Below are 23,272 nucleotides of genomic sequence, written 5' to 3'. Positions count from 1 at the left end.
GTGAGCATTTGGGTCCTTTTAATTCACTTTTAACCATGAGACAAATCTTGAGTTTTGGCTCCTTAGAAGCATGAAAATGACGATAAAGATGCTCATTTTATCTCCAAAAGTGATGATCCACTTCTGAAAGTCAGAATTAGTTGAAAGATGGAAGGTTTTAAAACGGACCATTTGGTCATCTCAGAGCAATTTCATCAGGTCGCGGGTCATCGATCGTTTTGCATGAAAAATTTAACGTTCTCGCATGAACAATAATTTACTCTAAATGTTGTTTATATCTCTTCCCGCAGTGAATAAACACGTTTTAAGCCCTCGAAGTGAGCATTTGGGTCCTTTTAAGTCACTTTTACCCATGAGCCAAATCTTGAGTTTTGGCTCCCTAGAAGCATGAAAATGACTATAAAGATGCTCGTTTTAGCTCCAAAAGTGATGATCCACCTCTGAGAGTAAAAATTAGTTGAAAGATGAACATTTTCAAAACGGACCATTTTGGTCATCTCAGAGCAATTTCATCAGGTCGCGGGTCAACGATCGTTTTGCATGAAAAATTGAACGTTCTCGCATGAACATTATTTTACTCTAAATGTTGTTTATATCTCTTCCCGCAGTGAATAAACACGTTTTAAGCCCTCAAAGTGAGCATTTGGGCCTTTTTAAGTCACTTTTAACCATGAGCCAAATCTTGAGTTTTGGCTCCCTAGAAGCATGAAAATGACGATAAAGATGCTCATTTTATATCCAAAAGTGATGATCCACCTCTGAGAGTCAAAATTAGTTGAAAGATGAAAATTTTCAAAACGGATCATTTTGGTCATCTCGGAGCACTTTCATCAGGTCGCGGGTCATCGATCGTTTTGCATGAAAAATTGAACGTTCTTGCATGAACATTAATTTACTCTAAATGTTGTTTATATCTCTTCCCGCAGTGAATAAACACGTTTTAAGCCCTCGAAGTGAGCATTTGGGCCTTTTTAAGTCACTTTTAACCATGAGCCAAATCTTGAGTTTTGGCTCCCTAGAAGCATGAAAATGACGACAAAGATGCTCATTTTAACTCCAAAAGTGATGATCCACCTGTGAGAGTCAAAATTAGTTGAAAGATGAACATTTTCAAACCGGACCATTTTGGTCATCTCGGAGCAATTTCATCAGGTCATCGATCGTTTTGCATGAAAAATTGAACGTTCTCGCATGAACATTAATTTACTCTAAATGTTGTTTATATCTCTTCCCGCAGTGAATAAACACGTTTTAAGCCCTCGAAGTGAGCATTTGGGCCTTTTTAAGTCCCTTTTTACCATGAGCCAAATCTTGAGTTTTGGCTCCCTAGAAGCATGAAAATGACAATAAAGATGCTCATTTTATCTCCAAAAGTGATGATACACCTCTGAGAGTCAAAATTAGTTGAAAGATGAACATTTTCAAAATGGACTATTTTGGTCATCTCAGAGCAATTTCATCAGGTCGCGGGTCATCGATCGTTTTGCATGAAAAATTTAACGTTCTCGCATTAACATTAATTTACTCTAAATGTTGTTTATATCTCTTCCCGCAGTGAATAAACACGTTTTAAGCCCTCGAAGTGAGCATTTGGGTCCTTTTAATTCACTTTTAACCATGAGACAAATCTTGAGTTTTGGCTCCTTAGAAGCATGAAAATGACGATAAAGATGCTCATTTTATCTCCAAAAGTGATGATCCACCTCTGAAAGTCAGAATTAGTTGAAAGATGGAAGGTTTTAAAACGGACCATTTTGGTCATCTCAGAGCAATTTCATCAGGTCGCGGGTCATCGATCGTTTTGCATGAAAAATTGAACGTTCTCACATGAACAATAATTTACTCTAAATGTTGTTTATATCTCTTCCCGCAGTGAATAAACACGTTTTAAGCCCTCGAAGTGAGCATTTGGGTCCTTTTAAGTCACTTTTACCCATGAGCCAAATCTTGAGTTTTGCCTCCCTAGAAGCATGAAAATGACTATAAAGATGCTCATTTTAGCTCCAAAAGTGATGATCCACCTCTGGGAGTAAAAATTAGTTGAAGGATGAACATTTTCAAAATGGACCATTTTGGTCATCTCAGAGCAATTTCATCAGGTCGCGGGTCATCGATCGTTTTGCATGAAAAATTGAACGTTCTTGCATGTACATTAATTTACTCTAAATGTTGTTTATATCTCTTCCCGCAGTGAATAAACACGTTTTAAGCCCTCGAAGAGAGCATTTGGGTCCTTTTAATTCACTTTTAACCATGAGCCAAATCTTGAGTTTTGGCTCCTTAGAAGCATGAAAATGACGATAAAGATGCTCATTTTATCTCCAAAAGTGATGATCCACCTCTGAAAGTCAGAATTAGTTGAAAGATGGAAGGTTTTAAAACGGACCATTTTGGTCATCTCAGAGCAATTTCATCAGGTCGCGGGTCATCGATCGTTTTGCATGAAAAATTGAACGTTCTCACATGAACAATAATTTACTCTAAATGTTGTTTATATCTCTTCCCGCAGTGAATAAACACGTTTTAAGCCCTCGAAGTGAGCATTTGGGTCCTTTTAAGTCACTTTTACCCATGAGCCAAATCTTGAGTTTTGGCTCCCTAGAAGCATGAAAATGACTATAAGGATGCTCATTTTAGCTCCAAAAGTGATGATCCACCTCTGGGAGTAAAAATTAGTTGAAAGATGAACATTTTCAAAATGGACCATTTTGGTCTTCTCCGAGCAATTTCATCAGGTCGCGGGTCATCGATCGTTTTGCATGAAAAATTGAACGTTCTTGCATGTACATTAATTTACTATAAATGTTGTTTATATCTCTTCCCGCAGTGAATAAACACGTTTTAAGCCCTCGAAGAGAGCATTTGGGTCCTTTTAATTCACTTTTAACCATGAGCCAAATCTTGAGTTTTGGCTCCTTAGAAGCATGAAAATGACGATAAAGATGCTCATTTTATCTCCAAAAGTGATGATCCACCTCTGAAAGTCAGAATTAGTTGAAAGATGGAAGGTTTTAAAACGGACCATTTTGGTCATCTCAGAGCAATTTCATCAGGTCGCGAGTCATCGATCGTTTTGCATGAAAAATTGAACGTTCTCGCATTAACAATAATTTACTCTAAATGTTGTTTATATCTCTTCCCGCAGTGAATAAACACGTTTTAAGCCCTCGAAGTGAGCATTTGGGCCTTTTTAAGTTACTTTTAACCATGAGCCAAATCTTGAGTTTTGGCTCCCTAGAAGCATGAAAATGACTATAAAGATGCTCATTTTAGCTCCAAAAGTGATGATCCACCTCTGAGAGTAAAAATTAGTTGAAAGATGAACATTTTCAAAACGGACCATTTTGGTCATCTCAGAGCAATTTCATCAGGTCGGGGTCATCGATCGTTTTGCATGAAAAATTGAACGTTCTTGCATGAACATTAATTTACTCTAAATGTTGTTTATATCTCTTCCCGCACTGAATAAACACGTTTTAAGCCCTCGAAGAGAGCATTTGGGTCCTTTTAATTCACTTTTAACCATGAGCCAAATCTTGAGTTTTGGCTCCTTAGAAGCATGAAAATGACGATAAAGATGCTCATTTTATCTCCAAAAGTGATGATCCACCTCTGAAAGTCAGAATTAGTTGAAAGATGGAAGGTTTTAAAACGGACCATTTTGGTCATCTCAGAGCAATTTCATCAGGTCGCGGGTCATCGATCGTTTTGCATGAAAAATTGAACGTTCTTGCATGAACATTAATTTACTCTAAATGTTGTTTATATCTCTTCCCGCAGTGAATAAACACGTTTTAAGCCCTCGAAGTGAGCATTTGGGTCCTTTTAATTCACTTTTAACCATGAGCCAAATCTTGAGTTTTGGCTCCTTAGAAGCATGAAAATGACGATAAAGATGCTCATGTTATCTCCAAAAGTGATGATCCACTTCTGAAAGTCAGAATTAGTTGAAAGATGGAAGGTTTTAAAACGGACCATTTGGTCATCTCAGAGCAATTTCATCAGGTCGCGGGTCATCGATCGTTTTGCATGAAAAATTTAACGTTCTCGCATGAACAATAATTTACTTTAAATGTTGTTTATATCTCTTCCCGCAGTGAATAAACACGTTTTAAGCCCTCGAAGTGAGCATTTGGGTCCTTTTAAGTCACTTTTACCCATGAGCCAAATCTTGAGTTTTGCCTCCCTAGAAGCATGAAAATGACTATAAAGATGCTCATTTTAGCTCCAAAAGTGATGATCCACCTCTGGGAGTAAAAATTAGTTGAAGGATGAACATTTTCAAAATGGACCATTTTGGTCATCTCAGAGCAATTTCATCAGGTCGCGGGTCATCGATCGTTTTGCATGAAAAATTGAACGTTCTTGCATGTACATTAATTTACTCTAAATGTTGTTTATATCTCTTCCCGCAGTGAATAAACACGTTTTAAGCCCTCGAAGAGAGCATTTGGGTCCTTTTAATTCACTTTTAACCATGAGCCAAATCTTGAGTTTTGGCTCCTTAGAAGCATGAAAATGACGATAAAGATGCTCATTTTATCTCCAAAAGTGATGATCCACCTCTGAAAGTCAGAATTAGTTGAAAGATGGAAGGTTTTAAAACGGACCATTTTGGTCATCTCAGAGCAATTTCATCAGGTCGCGGGTCATCGATCGTTTTGCATGAAAAATTGAACGTTCTCACATGAACAATAATTTACTCTAAATGTTGTTTATATCTCTTACCGCAGTGAATAAACACGTTTTAAGCCCTCGAAGTGAGCATTTGGGTCCTTTTAAGTCACTTTTACCCATGAGCCAAATCTTGAGTTTTGGCTCCCTAGAAGCATGAAAATGACTATAAGGATGCTCATTTTAGCTCCAAAAGTGATGATCCACCTCTGGGAGTAAAAATTAGTTGAAAGATGAACATTTTCAAAATGGACCATTTTGGTCTTCTCCGGGCAATTTCATCAGGTCGCGGGTCATCGATCGTTTTGCATGAAAAATTGAACGTTCTTGCATGTACATTAATTTACTATAAATGTTGTTTATATCTCTTCCCGCAGTGAATAAACACGTTTTAAGCCCTCGAAGAGAGCATTTGGGTCCTTTTAATTCACTTTTAACCATGAGCCAAATCTTGAGTTTTGGCTCCTTAGAAGCATGAAAATGACGATAAAGATGCTCATTTTATCTCCAAAAGTGATGATCCACCTCTGAAAGTCAGAATTAGTTGAAAGATGGAAGGTTTTAAAACGGACCATTTTGGTCATCTCAGAGCAATTTCATCAGGTCGCGAGTCATCGATCGTTTTGCATGAAAAATTGAACGTTCTCGCATTAACAATAATTTACTCTAAATGTTGTTTATATCTCTTCCCGCAGTGAATAAACACGTTTTAAGCCCTCGAAGTGAGCATTTGGGCCTTTTTAAGTCACTTTTAACCATGAGCCAAATCTTGAGTTTTGGCTCCCTAGAAGCATGAAAATAACGACAAAGATGCTCATTTTAACTCCAAAAGTGATGATCCACCTGTGAGAGTCAAAATTAGTTGAAAGATGAAAATTTTCAAAACGGACCATTTTGGTCATCTCGGAGCAATTTCATCAGGTCATCGATCGTTTTGCATGAAAAATTGAACTTTCTTGCATGAACATTAATTTACTTTAAATGTTGTTTATTACTCTTTCCGCAGTGAATAAATACGTTTTAAGCCCTCGAAGTGAGCATTTGGGTCCTTTTAAGTCACTTTTAACCATGAGCCAAATCTTGAGTTTTGGCTCCCTAGAAGCATGAAAATGACGATAAAGATGCTCATTTTATCTCCAAAAGTGATGATACACCTCTGAGAGTCAAAATTAGTTGAAAGATGAACATTTTCAAAACGGACTATTTTGGTCATCTCAGAGCAATTTCATCAGGTCGCGGGTCATCGATCGTTTTGCATGAAAAATTGAACGTTCTCGCATGAACATTAATTTACTCTAAATGTTGTTTATATCTCTTCCCGCAGTGAAGAAACATGTTTTAAGCCCTCGAAGTGAGCATTTGGGCCTTTTTAAGTTACTTTTAACCATGAGCCAAATCTTGAGTTTTGGCTCCCTAGAAGCATGAAAATGACTATAAAGATGCTCATTTTAGCTCCAAAAGTGATGATCCACCTCTGAGAGTAAAAATTAGTTGAAAGATGAACATTTTCAAAACGGACCATTTTGGTCATCTCAGAGCAATTTCATCAGGTCGGGGTCATCGATCGTTTTGCATGAAAAATTGAACGTTCTTGCATGAACATTAATTTACTCTAAATGTTGTTTATATCTCTTCCCGCACTGAATAAACACGTTTTAAGCCCTCGAAGAGAGCATTTGGGTCCTTTTAATTCACTTTTAACCATGAGCCAAATCTTGAGTTTTGGCTCCTTAGAAGCATGAAAATGACGATAAAGATGCTCATTTTATCTCCAAAAGTGATGATCCACCTCTGAAAGTCAGAATTAGTTGAAAGATGGAAGGTTTTAAAACGGACCATTTTGGTCATCTCAGAGCAATTTCATCAGGTCGCGGGTCATCGATCGTTTTGCATGAAAAATTGAACGTTCTTGCATGAACATTAATTTACTCTAAATGTTGTTTATATCTCTTCCCGCAGTGAATAAACACGTTTTAAGCCCTCGAAGTGAGCATTTGGGTCCTTTTAATTCACTTTTAACCATGAGCCAAATCTTGAGTTTTGGCTCCTTAGAAGCATGAAAATGACGATAAAGATGCTCATGTTATCTCCAAAAGTGATGATCCACTTCTGAAAGTCAGAATTAGTTGAAAGATGGAAGGTTTTAAAACGGACCATTTGGTCATCTCAGAGCAATTTCATCAGGTCGCGGGTCATCGATCGTTTTGCATGAAAAATTTAACGTTCTCGCATGAACAATAATTTACTCTAAATGTTGTTTATATCTCTTCCCGCAGTGAATAAACACGTTTTAAGCCCTCGAAGTGAGCATTTGGGTCCTTTTAAGTCACTTTTACCCATGAGCCAAATCTTGAGTTTTGGCTCCCTAGAAGCATGAAAATGACTATAAAGATGCTCGTTTTAACTCCAAAAGTGATGATCCACCTCTGAGAGTAAAAATTAGTTGAAAGATGAACATTTTCAAAACGGACCATTTTGGTCATCTCAGAGCAATTTCATCAGGTCGCGGGTCAACGATCGTTTTGCATGAAAAATTGAACGTTCTCGCATGAACATTATTTTACTCTAAATGTTGTTTATATCTCTTCCCGCAGTGAATAAACACGTTTTAAGCCCTCAAAGTGAGCATTTGGGCCTTTTTAAGTCACTTTTAACCATGAGCCAAATCTTGAGTTTTGGCTCCCTAGAAGCATGAAAATGACGATAAAGATGCTCATTTTATATCCAAAAGTGATGATCCACCTCTGAGAGTCAAAATTAGTTGAAAGATGAAAATTTTCAAAACGGATCATTTTGGTCATCTCAGAGCACTTTCATCAGGTCGCGGGTCATCGATCGTTTTGCATGAAAAATTGAACGTTCTTGCATGAACATTAATTTACTCTAAATGTTGTTTATATCTCTTCCCGCAGTGAATAAACACGTTTTAAGCCCTCGAAGTGAGCATTTGGGCCTTTTTAAGTCACTTTTAACCATGAGCCAAATCTTGAGTTTTGGCTCCCTAGAAGCATGAAAATGACGACAAAGATGCTCATTTTAACTCCAAAAGTGATGATCCACCTGTGAGAGTCAAAATTAGTTGAAAGATGAAAATTTTCAAACAGGACCATTTTGGTCATCTCGGAGCAATTTCATCAGGTCATCGATCGTTTTGCATGAAAAATTGAACTTTCTTGCATGAACATTAATTTACTTTAAATGTTGTTTATTACTCTTTCCGCAGTGAATAAATACGTTTTAAGCCCTCGAAGTGAGCATTTGGGTCCTTTTAAGTCACTTTTAACCATGAGCCAAATCTTGAGTTTTGGCTCCCTAGAAGCATGAAAATGACGATAAAGATGCTCATTTTATCTCCAAAAGTGATGATACACCTCTGAGAGTCAAAATTAGTTGAAAGATGAACATTTTCAAAACGGACTATTTTGGTCATCTCAGAGCAATTTCATCAGGTCGCGGGTCATCGATCGTTTTGCATGAAAAATTGAACGTTCTCGCATGAACATTAATTTACTCTAAATGTTGTTTATATCTCTTCCCGCAGTGAAGAAACATGTTTTAAGCCCTTGAAGTGAGCATTTGGGCCTTTTTAAGTTACTTTTAACCATGAGCCAAATCTTGAGTTTTGGCTCCCTAGAAGCATGAAAATGACTATAAAGATGCTCATTTTAGCTCCAAAAGTGATGATCCACCTCTGAGAGTAAAAATTAGTTGAAAGATGAACATTTTCAAAACGGACCATTTTGGTCATCTCAGAGCAATTTCATCAGGTCGGGGTCATCGATCGTTTTGCATGAAAAATTGAACGTTCTTGCATGAACATTAATTTACTCTAAATGTTGTTTATATATCTTCCCGCAGTGAATAAACACGTTTTAAGCCCTCGAAGAGAGCATTTGGGTCCTTTTAATTCACTTTTAACCATGAGCCAAATCTTGAGTTTTGGCTCCTTAGAAGCATGAAAATGACGATAAAGATGCTCATTTTATCTCCAAAAGTGATGATCCACTTCTGAAAGTCAGAATTAGTTGAAAGATGGAAGGTTTTAAAACGGACCATTTGGTCATCTCAGAGCAATTTCATCAGGTCGCGGGTCATCGATCGTTTTGCATGAAAAATTTAACGTTCTCGCATGAACAATAATTTACTCTAAATGTTGTTTATATCTCTTCCCGCAGTGAATAAACACGTTTTAAGCCCTCGAAGTGAGCATTTGGGTCCTTTTAAGTCACTTTTACCCATGAGCCAAATCTTGAGTTTTGGCTCCCTAGAAGCATGAAAATGACTATAAAGATGCTCGTTTTAACTCCAAAAGTGATGATCCACCTCTGAGAGTAAAAATTAGTTGAAAGATGAACATTTTCAAAACGGACCATTTTGGTCATCTCAGAGCAATTTCATCAGGTCGCGGGTCAACGATCGTTTTGCATGAAAAATTGAACGTTCTCGCATGAACATTATTTTACTCTAAATGTTGTTTATATCTCTTCCCGCAGTGAATAAACACGTTTTAAGCCCTCAAAGTGAGCATTTGGGCCTTTTTAAGTCACTTTTAACCATGAGCCAAATCTTGAGTTTTGGCTCCCTAGAAGCATGAAAATGACGATAAAGATGCTCATTTTATATCCAAAAGTGATGATCCACCTCTGAGAGTCAAAATTAGTTGAAAGATGAAAATTTTCAAAACGGATCATTTTGGTCATCTCAGAGCACTTTCATCAGGTCGCGGGTCATCGATCGTTTTGCATGAAAAATTGAACGTTCTTGCATGAACATTAATTTACTCTAAATGTTGTTTATATCTCTTCCCGCAGTGAATAAACACGTTTTAAGCCCTCGAAGTGAGCATTTGGGCCTTTTTAAGTCACTTTTAACCATGAGCCAAATCTTGAGTTTTGGCTCCCTAGAAGCATGAAAATGACGACAAAGATGCTCATTTTAACTCCAAAAGTGATGATCCACCTGTGAGAGTCAAAATTAGTTGAAAGATGAAAATTTTCAAACCGGACCATTTTGGTCATCTCGGAGCAATTTCATCAGGTCATCGATCGTTTTGCATGAAAAATTGAACTTTCTTGCATGAACATTAATTTACTTTAAATGTTGTTTATTACTCTTTCCGCAGTGAATAAATACGTTTTAAGCCCTCGAAGTGAGCATTTGGGTCCTTTTAAGTCACTTTTAACCATGAGCCAAATCTTGAGTTTTGGCTCCCTAGAAGCATGAAAATGACGATAAAGATGCTCATTTTATCTCCAAAAGTGATGATACACCTCTGAGAGTCAAAATTAGTTGAAAGATGAACATTTTCAAAACGGACTATTTTGGTCATCTCAGAGCAATTTCATCAGGTCGCGGGTCATCGATCGTTTTGCATGAAAAATTGAACGTTCTCGCATGAACATTAATTTACTCTAAATGTTGTTTATATCTCTTCCCGCAGTGAAGAAACATGTTTTAAGCCCTTGAAGTGAGCATTTGGGCCTTTTTAAGTTACTTTTAACCATGAGCCAAATCTTGAGTTTTGGCTCCCTAGAAGCATGAAAATGACTATAAAGATGCTCATTTTAGCTCCAAAAGTGATGATCCACCTCTGAGAGTAAAAATTAGTTGAAAGATGAACATTTTCAAAACGGACCATTTTGGTCATCTCAGAGCAATTTCATCAGGTCGGGGTCATCGATCGTTTTGCATGAAAAATTGAACGTTCTTGCATGAACATTAATTTACTCTAAATGTTGTTTATATATCTTCCCGCAGTGAATAAACACGTTTTAAGCCCTCGAAGAGAGCATTTGGGTCCTTTTAATTCACTTTTAACCATGAGCCAAATCTTGAGTTTTGGCTCCTTAGAAGCATGAAAATGACGATAAAGATGCTCATTTTATCTCCAAAAGTGATGATCCACCTCTGAAAGTCAGAATTAGTTGAAAGATGGAAGGTTTTAAAACGGACCATTTTGGTCATCTCAGAGCAATTTCATCAGGTCGCGGGTCATCGATCGTTTTGCATGAAAAATTGAACGTTCTTGCATGAACATTAATTTACTCTAAATGTTGTTTATATCTCTTCCCGCAGTGAATAAACACGTTTTAAGCCCTCGAAGTGAGCATTTGGGTACTTTTAATTCACTTTTAACCTTGAGCCAAATCTTGAGTTTTGGCTCCTTAGAAGCATGAAAATGACGATAAAGATGCTCATGTTATCTCCAAAAGTGATGATCCACTTCTGAAAGTAAGAATTAGTTGAAAGATGGAAGGTTTTAAAACGGACCATTTGGTCATCTCAGAGCAATTTCATCAGGTCGCGGGTCATCGATCGTTTTGCATGAAAAATTTAACGTTCTCGCATGAACAATAATTTACTCTAAATGTTGTTTATATCTCTTCCCGCAGTGAATAAACACGTTTTAAGCCCTTGAAGTGAGCATTTGGGTCCTTTTAAGTCACTTTTACCCATGAGCCAAATCTTGAGTTTTGGCTCCCTAGTAGCATGAAAATGACTATAAAGATGCTCGTTTTAGCTCCAAAAGTGATGATCCACCTCTGAGAGTAAAAATTAGTTGAAAGATGAACATTTTCAAAACGGACCATTTTGGTCATCTCGGAGCAATTTCATCAGGTCATCGATCGTTTTGCATGAAAATTTGAACTTTCTTGCATGAACATTAATTTACTTTAAATGTTGTTTATTACTCTTTCCGCAGTGAATAAATACGTTTTAAGCCCTCGAAGTGAGCATTTGGGTACTTTTAAGTCACTTTTAACCATGAGCCAAATCTTGAGTTTTGGCTCCCTAGAAGCTTGAAAATGACGATAAAGATGCTCATTTTATCTCCAAAAGTGATGATACACCTCTGAGAGTCAAAATTAGTTGAAAGATGAACATTTTCAAAACGGACTATTTTGGTAATCTCAGAGCAATTTCATCAGGTCGCGGGGTCATCGATCGTTTTGCATGAAAAATTGAACGTTCTCGCATGAACATTAATTTACTCTAAATGTTGTTTATATCTCTTCCCGCAGTGAATAAACACGTTTTAAGCCCTCGAAGTGAGCATTTGGGCCTTTTTAAGTCACTTTTAACCATGAGCCAAATCTTGAGTTTTGGCTCCCTAGAAGCATGAAAATGACAACAAAGATGCTCATTTTATCTCCAAAAGTGATGATCCACCTCTGAGAGTCAAAATTAGTTGAACAATGAAAATTTTCAAAACGGACCATTTTGGTCATCTCGGAGCAATTTCATCAGGTCGCGGGTCATCGATCGTTTTGCATGAAAAATTGAACGTTCTTGCATGAACATTAATTTACTCTAAATGTTGTTTATGTCTCTTCCCGCAGTGAATAAACACGTTTTAAGCCCTCGAAGTGAGCATTTGGGTCCTTTTAATTCACTTTTAACCATGAGCCAAATCTTGAGTTTTGGCTCCTTAGAAGCATGAAAATGACGATAAAGATGCTCATTTTATCTCCAAAAGTGATGATCCACCTCTGAAAGTCAGAATTAGTTGAAAGATGGACATTTTCAAAATGGACCATTTTGATAATCTCAGAGCAATTTCATCAGGTCGCGGGTCAACGATCGTTTTGCATGAAAAATTGAACGTTCTCGCATGAACATTATTTTACTCTAAATGTTGTTTATATCTCTTCCCGCAGTGAATAAACACGTTTTAAGCCCTCGAAGTGAGCATTTGGGTCTTTTTAAGTCACTTTTAACCATGAGCCAAATCTTGAGTTTTGGCTCCCTAGAAGCATGAAAATGACGATAAAGATGCTCATTTTATATCCAAAAGTGATGTTCCACCTCTGAGAGTCAAAATTAGTTGAAAGATGAAAATTTTCAAAACGGACCATTTTGGTCATCTTGGAGCAATTTCGCGGGTCATCGATCGTTTTGCATGAAAAATTGAACGTTCTTGCATGAACATTAATTTACTCTAAAAGTTGTTTATATCTCTTCCTGCAGTGAATAAACATGTTTTAAGCCCTCAAAGTGAGCATTTGGGCCTTTTTAAGTCACTTTTAACCATGAGCCAAATCTTGAGTTTTGGCTCCCTAGAAGTATGAAAATGACTATAAAGATGCTCATTTTATCTCCAAAAGTGATGATCCACTTTCGAGAGTCAAAATTAGTTGAAAGATGAACATTTTCAAAACTGACTATTTCGGTCATCTCAGAGCAATTTCATCAGGTCGCGGGTCATCGATCGTTTTGCATGAAAAATTGAACGTTCTCGCATGAACAATAATTTACTCTAAATGTTGTTTATATCTCTTCCCGCAGTGACTAAACACGTTTTAAGCCCTCGAAGTGAGCATTTGGGTCCTTTTAAGTCACTTTTACCCATGAGCCAAATCTTGAGTTTTGGCTCCCTAGAAGCATGAAAATTACGATAAAGATGCTCATTTTATCTCCAAAAGTGATGATCCACCTCTGAGAGTCAAAATTAGTTGAAAGATGAACATTTTCTTAACGGACTATTTCGGTCATCTCAGAGCAATTTCATCAGGTCGCGGGTCATCAATCGTTTTGCATGAAAAATTGAACGTTCTCGCTTGAACATTAATTTACTCTAAATGTTGTTTATATCTCTTCCCGCAGTGAAGAAACATGTTTTAGGCCCTCGAAGTGAGCATTTGGGCCTTTTTAAGTTACTTTTAACCATGAGCCAAATCTTGAGTTTTGGCTCCCTAGAAGCATGAAAATGACTATAAAGATGCTCATTTTAGCTCCAAAAGTGATGATCCACCTCTGGGAGTAAAAATTAGTTGAAAGATGAACATTTTCAAAATGGACCATTTTGGTCATCTCAGAGCAATTTCATCAGGTCGCGGGTCATCGATCGTTTTGCATGAAAAATTGAACGTTCTTGCATGTACATTAATTTACTCTAAATGTTGTTTATATCTCTTCCCGCAGTGAATAAACACGTTTTAAGCCCTCGAAGAGAGCATTTGGGTCCTTTTAATTCACTTTTAACCATGAGCCAAATCTTGAGTTTTGGCTCCTTAGAAGCATGAAAATGACGATAAAGATGCTCATTTTATCTCCAAAAGTGATGATCCACCTCTGAAAGTCAGAATTAGTTGAAAGATGGAAGGTTTTAAAACGGACCATTTTGGTCATCTCAGAGCAATTTCATCAGGTCGCGAGTCATCGATCGTTTTGCATGAAAAATTGAACGTTCTCGCATTAACAATAATTTACTCTAAATGTTGTTTATATCTCTTCCCGCAGTGAATAAACACGTTTTAAGCCCTCGAAGTGAGCATTTGGGCCTTTTTAAGTCACTTTTAACCATGAGCCAAATCTTGAGTTTTGGCTCCCTAGAAGCATGAAAATGACGACAAAGATGCTCATTTTAACTCCAAAAGTGATGATCCACCTGTGAGAGTCAAAATTAGTTGAAAGATGAAAATCTTCAAAACGGACCATTTTGGTCATCTCGGAGCAATTTCATCAGGTCATCGATCGTTTTGCATGAAAAATTGAACTTTCTTGCATGAACATTAATTTACTTTAAATGTTGTTTATTACTCTTTCCGCAGTGAATAAATACGTTTTAAGCCCTCGAAGTGAGCATTTGGATACTTTTAAGTCACTTTTAACCATGAGCCAAATCTTGAGTTTTGGCTCCCTAGAAGCATGAAAATGACGATAAAGATGCTCATTTTATCTCCAAAAGTGAGGATACACATCTGAGAGTCAAAATTAGTTGAAAGATGAACATTTTCAAAACGGACTATTTTAGTCATCTCAGAGCAATTTCATCAGGTCGCGGGGTCATCGATCGTTTTGCATGAAAAATTGAACGTTCTCGCATGAACATTATTTTACTCTAAATGTTGTTTATATCTCTTCCCGCAGTGAATAAACACGTTTTAAGCCCTCAAAGTGAGAATTTGGGCCTTTTTAAGTCACTTTTAACCATGAGCCAAATCTTGAGTTTTGGCTCCCTAGAAGCATGAAAATGACGATAAAGATGCTCATTTTATATCCAAAAGTGATGATCCACCTCTGAGAGTCAAAATTAGTTGAAAGATGAAAATTTTCAAAACGGATCATTTTGGTCATCTCGGAGCACTTTCATCAGGTCGCGGGTCATCGATCGTTTTGCATGAAAAATTGAACGTTCTTGCATGAACATTAATTTACTCTAAATGTTGTTTATATCTCTTCCCGCAGTGAATAAACACGTTTTAAGCCCTCGAAGTGAGCATTTGGGCCTTTTTAAGTCACTTTTAACCATGAGCCAAATCTTGAGTTTTGGCTCCCTAGAAGCATGAAAATGACGACAAAGATGCTCATTTTAACTCCAAAAGTGATGATCCACCTGTGAGAGTCAAAATTAGTTGAAAGATGAAAATTTTCAAAACGGACCATTTTGGTCATCTCGGAGCAATTTCATCAGGTCATCGATCATTTTTGCATGAAAAATTGAACTTTCTTGCATGAACATTAATTTACTCTAAATGTTGTTTATATCTCTTCCCGCAGTGAAGAAACATGTTTTAAGCCCTCGAAGTGAGCATTTGGGCCTTTTTAAGTTACTTTTAACCATGAGCCAAATCTTGAGTTTTGGCTCCCTAGAAGCATGAAAATGACTATAAAGATGCTCATTTTAGCTCCAAAAGTGATGATCCACCTCTGAGAGTAAAAATTAGTTGAAAGATGAACATTTTCAAAACGGACCATTTTGGTCATCTCAGAGCAATTTCATCAGGTCGGGGTCATCGATCGTTTTGCATGAAAAATTGAACGTTCTTGCATGAACATTAATTTACTCTAAATGTTGTTTATATCTCTTCCCGCAGTGAATAAACACGTTTTAAGCCCTCGAAGAGAGCATTTGGGTCCTTTTAATTCACTTTTAACCATGAGCCAAATCTTGAGTTTTGGCTCCTTAGAAGCATGAAAATGACGATAAAGATGCTCATTTTATCTCCAAAAGTGATGATCCACCTCTGAAAGTCAGAATTAGTTGAAAGATGGAAGGTTTTAAAACGGACCATTTTGGTCATCTCAGAGCAATTTCATCAGGTCGCGGGTCATCGATCGTTTTGCATGAAAAATTGAACGTTCTTGCATGAACATTAATTTACTCTAAATGTTGTTTATATCTCTTCCCGCAGTGAATAAACACGTTTTAAGCCCTCGAAGTGAGCATTTGGGTCCTTTTAATTCACTTTTAACCATGAGCCAAATCTTGAGTTTTGGCTCCTTAGAAGCATGAAAATGACGATAAAGATGCTCATGTTATCTCCAAAAGTGATGATCCACTTCTGAAAGTCAGAATTAGTTGAAAGATGGAAGGTTTTAAAACGGACCATTTGGTCATCTCAGAGCAATTTCATCAGGTCGCGGGTCATCGATCGTTTTGCATGAAAAATTTAACGTTCTCGCATGAACAATAATTTACTTTAAATGTTGTTTATATCTCTTCCCGCAGTGAATAAACACGTTTTAAGCCCTCGAAGTGAGCATTTGGGTCCTTTTAAGTCACTTTTACCCATGAGCCAAATCTTGAGTTTTGCCTCCCTAGAAGCATGAAAATGACTATAAAGATGCTCATTTTAGCTCCAAAAGTGATGATCCACCTCTGGGAGTAAAAATTAGTTGAAGGATGAACATTTTCAAAATGGACCATTTTGGTCATCTCAGAGCAATTTCATCAGGTCGCGGGTCATCGATCGTTTTGCATGAAAAATTGAACGTTCTTGCATGTACATTAATTTACTCTAAATGTTGTTTATATCTCTTCCCGCAGTGAATAAACACGTTTTAAGCCCTCGAAGAGAGCATTTGGGTCCTTTTAATTCACTTTTAACCATGAGCCAAATCTTGAGTTTTGGCTCCTTAGAAGCATGAAAATGACGATAAAGATGCTCATTTTATCTCCAAAAGTGATGATCCACCTCTGAAAGTCAGAATTAGTTGAAAGATGGAAGGTTTTAAAACGGACCATTTTGGTCATCTCAGAGCAATTTCATCAGGTCGCGGGTCATCGATCGTTTTGCATGAAAAATTGAACGTTCTCACATGAACAATAATTTACTCTAAATGTTGTTTATATCTCTTCCCGCAGTGAATAAACACGTTTTAAGCCCTCGAAGTGAGCATTTGGGTCCTTTTAAGTCACTTTTACCCATGAGCCAAATCTTGAGTTTTGGCTCCCTAGAAGCATGAAAATGACTATAAGGATGCTCATTTTAGCTCCAAAAGTGATGATCCACCTCTGGGAGTAAAAATTAGTTGAAAGATGAACATTTTCAAAATGGACCATTTTGGTCTTCTCCGAGCAATTTCATCAGGTCGCGGGTCATCGATCGTTTTGCATGAAAAATTGAACGTTCTTGCATGTACATTAATTTACTATAAATGTTGTTTATATCTCTTCCCGCAGTGAATAAACACGTTTTAAGCCCTCGAAGAGAGCATTTGGGTCCTTTTAATTCACTTTTAACCATGAGCCAAATCTTGAGTTTTGGCTCCTTAGAAGCATGAAAATGACGATAAAGATGCTCATTTTATCTCCAAAAGTGATGATCCACCTCTGAAAGTCAGAATTAGTTGAAAGATGGAAGGTTTTAAAACGGACCATTTTGGTCATCTCAGAGCAATTTCATCAGGTCGCGAGTCATCGATCGTTTTGCATGAAAAATTGAACGTTCTCGCATTAACAATAATTTACTCTAAATGTTGTTTATATCTCTTCCCGCAGTGAATAAACACGTTTTAAGCCCTCGAAGTGAGCATTTGGGCCTTTTTAAGTCACTTTTAACCATGAGCCAAATCTTGAGTTTTGGCTCCCTAGAAGCATGAAAATAACGACAAAGATGCTCATTTTAACTCCAAAAGTGATGATCCACCTGTGAGAGTCAAAATTAGTTGAAAGATGAAAATTTTCAAAACGGACCATTTTGGTCATCTCGGAGCAATTTCATCAGGTCATCGATCGTTTTGCATGAAAAATTGAACTTTCTTGCATGAACATTAATTTACTTTAAATGTTGTTTATTACTCTTTCCGCAGTGAATAAATACGTTTTAAGCCCTCGAAGTGAGCATTTGGGTCCTTTTAAGTCACTTTTAACCATGAGCCAAATCTTGAGTTTTGGCTCCCTAGAAGCATGAAAATGACGATAAAGATGCTCATTTTATCTCCAAAAGTGATGATACACCTCTGAGAGTCAAAATTAGTTGAAAGATGAACATTTTCAAAACGGACTATTTTGGTCATCTCAGAGCAATTTCATCAGGTCGCGGGTCATCGATCGTTTTGCATGAAAAATTGAACGTTCTCGCATGAACATTAATTTACTCTAAATGTTGTTTATATCTCTTCCCGCAGTGAAGAAACATGTTTTAAGCCCTCGAAGTGAGCATTTGGGCCTTTTTAAGTTACTTTTAACCATGAGCCAAATCTTGAGTTTTGGCTCCCTAGAAGCATGAAAATGACTATAAAGATGCTCATTTTAGCTCCAAAAGTGATGATCCACCTCTGAGAGTAAAAATTAGTTGAAAGATGAACATTTTCAAAACGGACCATTTTGGTCATCTCAGAGCAATTTCATCAGGTCGGGGTCATCGATCGTTTTGCATGAAAAATTGAACGTTCTTGCATGAACATTAATTTACTCTAAATGTTGTTTATATCTCTTCCCGCACTGAATAAACACGTTTTAAGCCCTCGAAGAGAGCATTTGGGTCCTTTTAATTCACTTTTAACCATGAGCCAAATCTTGAGTTTTGGCTCCTTAGAAGCATGAAAATGACGATAAAGATGCTCATTTTATCTCCAAAAGTGATGATCCACCTCTGAAAGTCAGAATTAGTTGAAAGATGGAAGGTTTTAAAACGGACCATTTTGGTCATCTCAGAGCAATTTCATCAGGTCGCGGGTCATCGATCGTTTTGCATGAAAAATTGAACGTTCTTGCATGAACATTAATTTACTCTAAATGTTGTTTATATCTCTTCCCGCAGTGAATAAACACGTTTTAAGCCCTCGAAGTGAGCATTTGGGTCCTTTTAATTCACTTTTAACCATGAGCCAAATCTTGAGTTTTGGCTCCTTAGAAGCATGAAAATGACGATAAAGATGCTCATGTTATCTCCAAAAGTGATGATCCACTTCTGAAAGTCAGAATTAGTTGAAAGATGGAAGGTTTTAAAACGGACCATTTGGTCATCTCAGAGCAATTTCATCAGGTCGCGGGTCATCGATCGTTTTGCATGAAAAATTTAACGTTCTCGCATGAACAATAATTTACTCTAAATGTTGTTTATATCTCTTCCCGCAGTGAATAAACACGTTTTAAGCCCTCGAAGTGAGCATTTGGGTCCTTTTAAGTCACTTTTACCCATGAGCCAAATCTTGAGTTTTGGCTCCCTAGAAGCATGAAAATGACTATAAAGATGCTCGTTTTAACTCCAAAAGTGATGATCCACCTCTGAGAGTAAAAATTAGTTGAAAGATGAACATTTTCAAAACGGACCATTTTGGTCATCTCAGAGCAATTTCATCAGGTCGCGGGTCAACGATCGTTTTGCATGAAAAATTGAACGTTCTCGCATGAACATTATTTTACTCTAAATGTTGTTTATATCTCTTCCCGCAGTGAATAAACACGTTTTAAGCCCTCAAAGTGAGCATTTGGGCCTTTTTAAGTCACTTTTAACCATGAGCCAAATCTTGAGTTTTGGCTCCCTAGAAGCATGAAAATGACGATAAAGATGCTCATTTTATATCCAAAAGTGATGATCCACCTCTGAGAGTCAAAATTAGTTGAAAGATGAAAATTTTCAAAACGGATCATTTTGGTCATCTCGGAGCACTTTCATCAGGTCGCGGGTCATCGATCGTTTTGCATGAAAAATTGAACGTTCTTGCATGAACATTAATTTACTCTAAATGTTGTTTATATCTCTTCCCGCAGTGAATAAACACGTTTTAAGCCCTCGAAGTGAGCATTTGGGCCTTTTTAAGTCACTTTTAACCATGAGCCAAATCTTGAGTTTTGGCTCCCTAGAAGCATGAAAATGACGACAAAGATGCTCATTTTAACTCCAAAAGTGATGATCCACCTGTGAGAGTCAAAATTAGTTGAAAGATGAAAATTTTCAAACCGGACCATTTTGGTCATCTCGGAGCAATTTCATCAGGTCATCGATCGTTTTGCATGAAAAATTGAACTTTCTTGCATGAACATTAATTTACTTTAAATGTTGTTTATTACTCTTTCCGCAGTGAATAAATACGTTTTAAGCCCTCGAAGTGAGCATTTGGGTCCTTTTAAGTCACTTTTAACCATGAGCCAAATCTTGAGTTTTGGCTCCCTAGAAGCATGAAAATGACGATAAAGATGCTCATTTTATCTCCAAAAGTGATGATACACCTCTGAGAGTCAAAATTAGTTGAAAGATGAACATTTTCAAAACGGACTATTTTGGGCATCTCAGAGCAATTTCATCAGGTCGCGGGTCATCGATCGTTTTGCATGAAAAATTGAACGTTCTCGCATGAACATTAATTTACTCTAAATGTTGTTTATATCTCTTCCCGCAGTGAAGAAACATGTTTTAAGCCCTTGAAGTGAGCATTTGGGCCTTTTTAAGTTACTTTTAACCATGAGCCAAATCTTGAGTTTTGGCTCCCTAGAAGCATGAAAATGACTATAAAGATGCTCATTTTAGCTCCAAAAGTGATGATCCACCTCTGAGAGTAAAAATTAGTTGAAAGATGAACATTTTCAAAACGGACCATTTTGGTCATCTCAGAGCAATTTCATCAGGTCGGGGTCATCGATCGTTTTGCATGAAAAATTGAACGTTCTTGCATGAACATTAATTTACTCTAAATGTTGTTTATATATCTTCCCGCAGTGAATAAACACGTTTTAAGCCCTCGAAGAGAGCATTTGGGTCCTTTTAATTCACTTTTAACCATGAGCCAAATCTTGAGTTTTGGCTCCTTAGAAGCATGAAAATGACGATAAAGATGCTCATTTTATCTCCAAAAGTGATGATCCACCTCTGAAAGTCAGAATTAGTTGAAAGATGGAAGGTTTTAAAACGGACCATTTTGGTCATCTCAGAGCAATTTCATCAGGTCGCGGGTCATCGATCGTTTTGCATGAAAAATTGAACGTTCTTGCATGAACATTAATTTACTCTAAATGTTGTTTATATCTCTTCCCGCAGTGAATAAACACGTTTTAAGCCCTCGAAGTGAGCATTTGGGTACTTTTAATTCACTTTTAACCTTGAGCCAAATCTTGAGTTTTGGCTCCTTAGAAGCATGAAAATGACGATAAAGATGCTCATGTTATCTCCAAAAGTGATGATCCACTTCTGAAAGTAAGAATTAGTTGAAAGATGGAAGGTTTTAAAACGGACCATTTGGTCATCTCAGAGCAATTTCATCAGGTCGCGGGTCATCGATCGTTTTGCATGAAAAATTTAACGTTCTCGCATGAACAATAATTTACTCTAAATGTTGTTTATATCTCTTCCCGCAGTGAATAAACACGTTTTAAGCCCTTGAAGTGAGCATTTGGGTCCTTTTAAGTCACTTTTACCCATGAGCCAAATCTTGAGTTTTGGCTCCCTAGTAGCATGAAAATGACTATAAAGATGCTCGTTTTAGCTCCAAAAGTGATGATCCACCTCTGAGAGTAAAAATTAGTTGAAAGATGAACATTTTCAAAACGGACCATTTTGGTCATCTCGGAGCAATTTCATCAGGTCATCGATCGTTTTGCATGAAAATTTGAACTTTCTTGCATGAACATTAATTTACTTTAAATGTTGTTTATTACTCTTTCCGCAGTGAATAAATACGTTTTAAGCCCTCGAAGTGAGCATTTGGGTACTTTTAAGTCACTTTTAACCATGAGCCAAATCTTGAGTTTTGGCTCCCTAGAAGCTTGAAAATGACGATAAAGATGCTCATTTTATCTCCAAAAGTGATGATACACCTCTGAGAGTCAAAATTAGTTGAAAGATGAACATTTTCAAAACGGACTATTTTGGTAATCTCAGAGCAATTTCATCAGGTCGCGGGGTCATCGATCGTTTTGCATGAAAAATTGAACGTTCTCGCATGAACATTAATTTACTCTAAATGTTGTTTATATCTCTTCCCGCAGTAACACGTTTTAAGCCCTCGAAGTGAGCATTTGGGCCTTTTTAAGTCACTTTTAACCATGAGCCAAATCTTGAGTTTTGGCTCCCTAGAAGCATGAAAATGACAACAAAGATGCTCATTTTATCTCCAAAAGTGATGATCCACCTCTGAGAGTCAAAATTAGTTGAACAATGAAAATTTTCAAAACGGACCATTTTGGTCATCTCGGAGCAATTTCATCAGGTCGCGGGTCATCGATCGTTTTGCATGAAAAATTGAACGTTCTTGCATGAACATTAATTTACTCTAAATGTTGTTTATGTCTCTTCCCGCAGTGAATAAACACGTTTTAAGCCCTCGAAGTGAGCATTTGGGTCCTTTTAATTCACTTTTAACCATGAGCCAAATCTTGAGTTTTGGCTCCTTAGAAGCATGAAAATGACGATAAAGATGCTCATTTTATCTCCAAAAGTGATGATCCACCTCTGAAAGTCAGAATTAGTTGAAAGATGGACATTTTCAAAATGGACCATTTTGATAATCTCAGAGCAATTTCATCAGGTCGCGGGTCAACGATCGTTTTGCATGAAAAATTGAACGTTCTCGCATGAACATTATTTTACTCTAAATGTTGTTTATATCTCTTCCCGCAGTGAATAAACACGTTTTAAGCCCTCGAAGTGAGCATTTGGGTCTTTTTAAGTCACTTTTAACCATGAGCCAAATCTTGAGTTTTGGCTCCCTAGAAGCATGAAAATGACGATAAAGATGCTCATTTTATATCCAAAAGTGATGTTCCACCTCTGAGAGTCAAAATTAGTTGAAAGATGAAAATTTTCAAAACGGACCATTTTGGTCATCTCGGAGCAATTTCGCGGGTCATCGATCGTTTTGCATGAAAAATTGAACGTTCTTGCATGAACATTAATTTACTCTAAAAGTTGTTTATATCTCTTCCTGCAGTGAATAAACATGTTTTAAGCCCTCAAAGTGAGCATTTGGGCCTTTTTAAGTCACTTTTAACCATGAGCCAAATCTTGAGTTTTGGCTCCCTAGAAGTATGAAAATGACTATAAAGATGCTCATTTTATCTCCAAAAGTGATGATCCACTTTCGAGAGTCAAAATTAGTTGAAAGATGAACATTTTCAAAACTGACTATTTCGGTCATCTCAGAGCAATTTCATCAGGTCGCGGGTCATCGATCGTTTTGCATGAAAAATTGAACGTTCTCGCATGAACAATAATTTACTCTAAATGTTGTTTATATCTCTTCCCGCAGTGACTAAACACGTTTTAAGCCCTCGAAGTGAGCATTTGGGTCCTTTTAAGTCACTTTTACCCATGAGCCAAATCTTGAGTTTTGGCTCCCTAGAAGCATGAAAATTACGATAAAGATGCTCATTTTATCTCCAAAAGTGATGATCCACCTCTGAGAGTCAAAATTAGTTGAAAGATGAACATTTTCT

This window comes from Lissotriton helveticus, chromosome 2_1 (genome assembly GCF_964261635.1).
Source record: "Lissotriton helveticus chromosome 2_1, aLisHel1.1, whole genome shotgun sequence".
NCBI classification, from domain to species: domain Eukaryota; kingdom Metazoa; phylum Chordata; class Amphibia; order Caudata; family Salamandridae; genus Lissotriton; species Lissotriton helveticus.
This window is presented reverse-complemented; position numbering follows the sequence as displayed.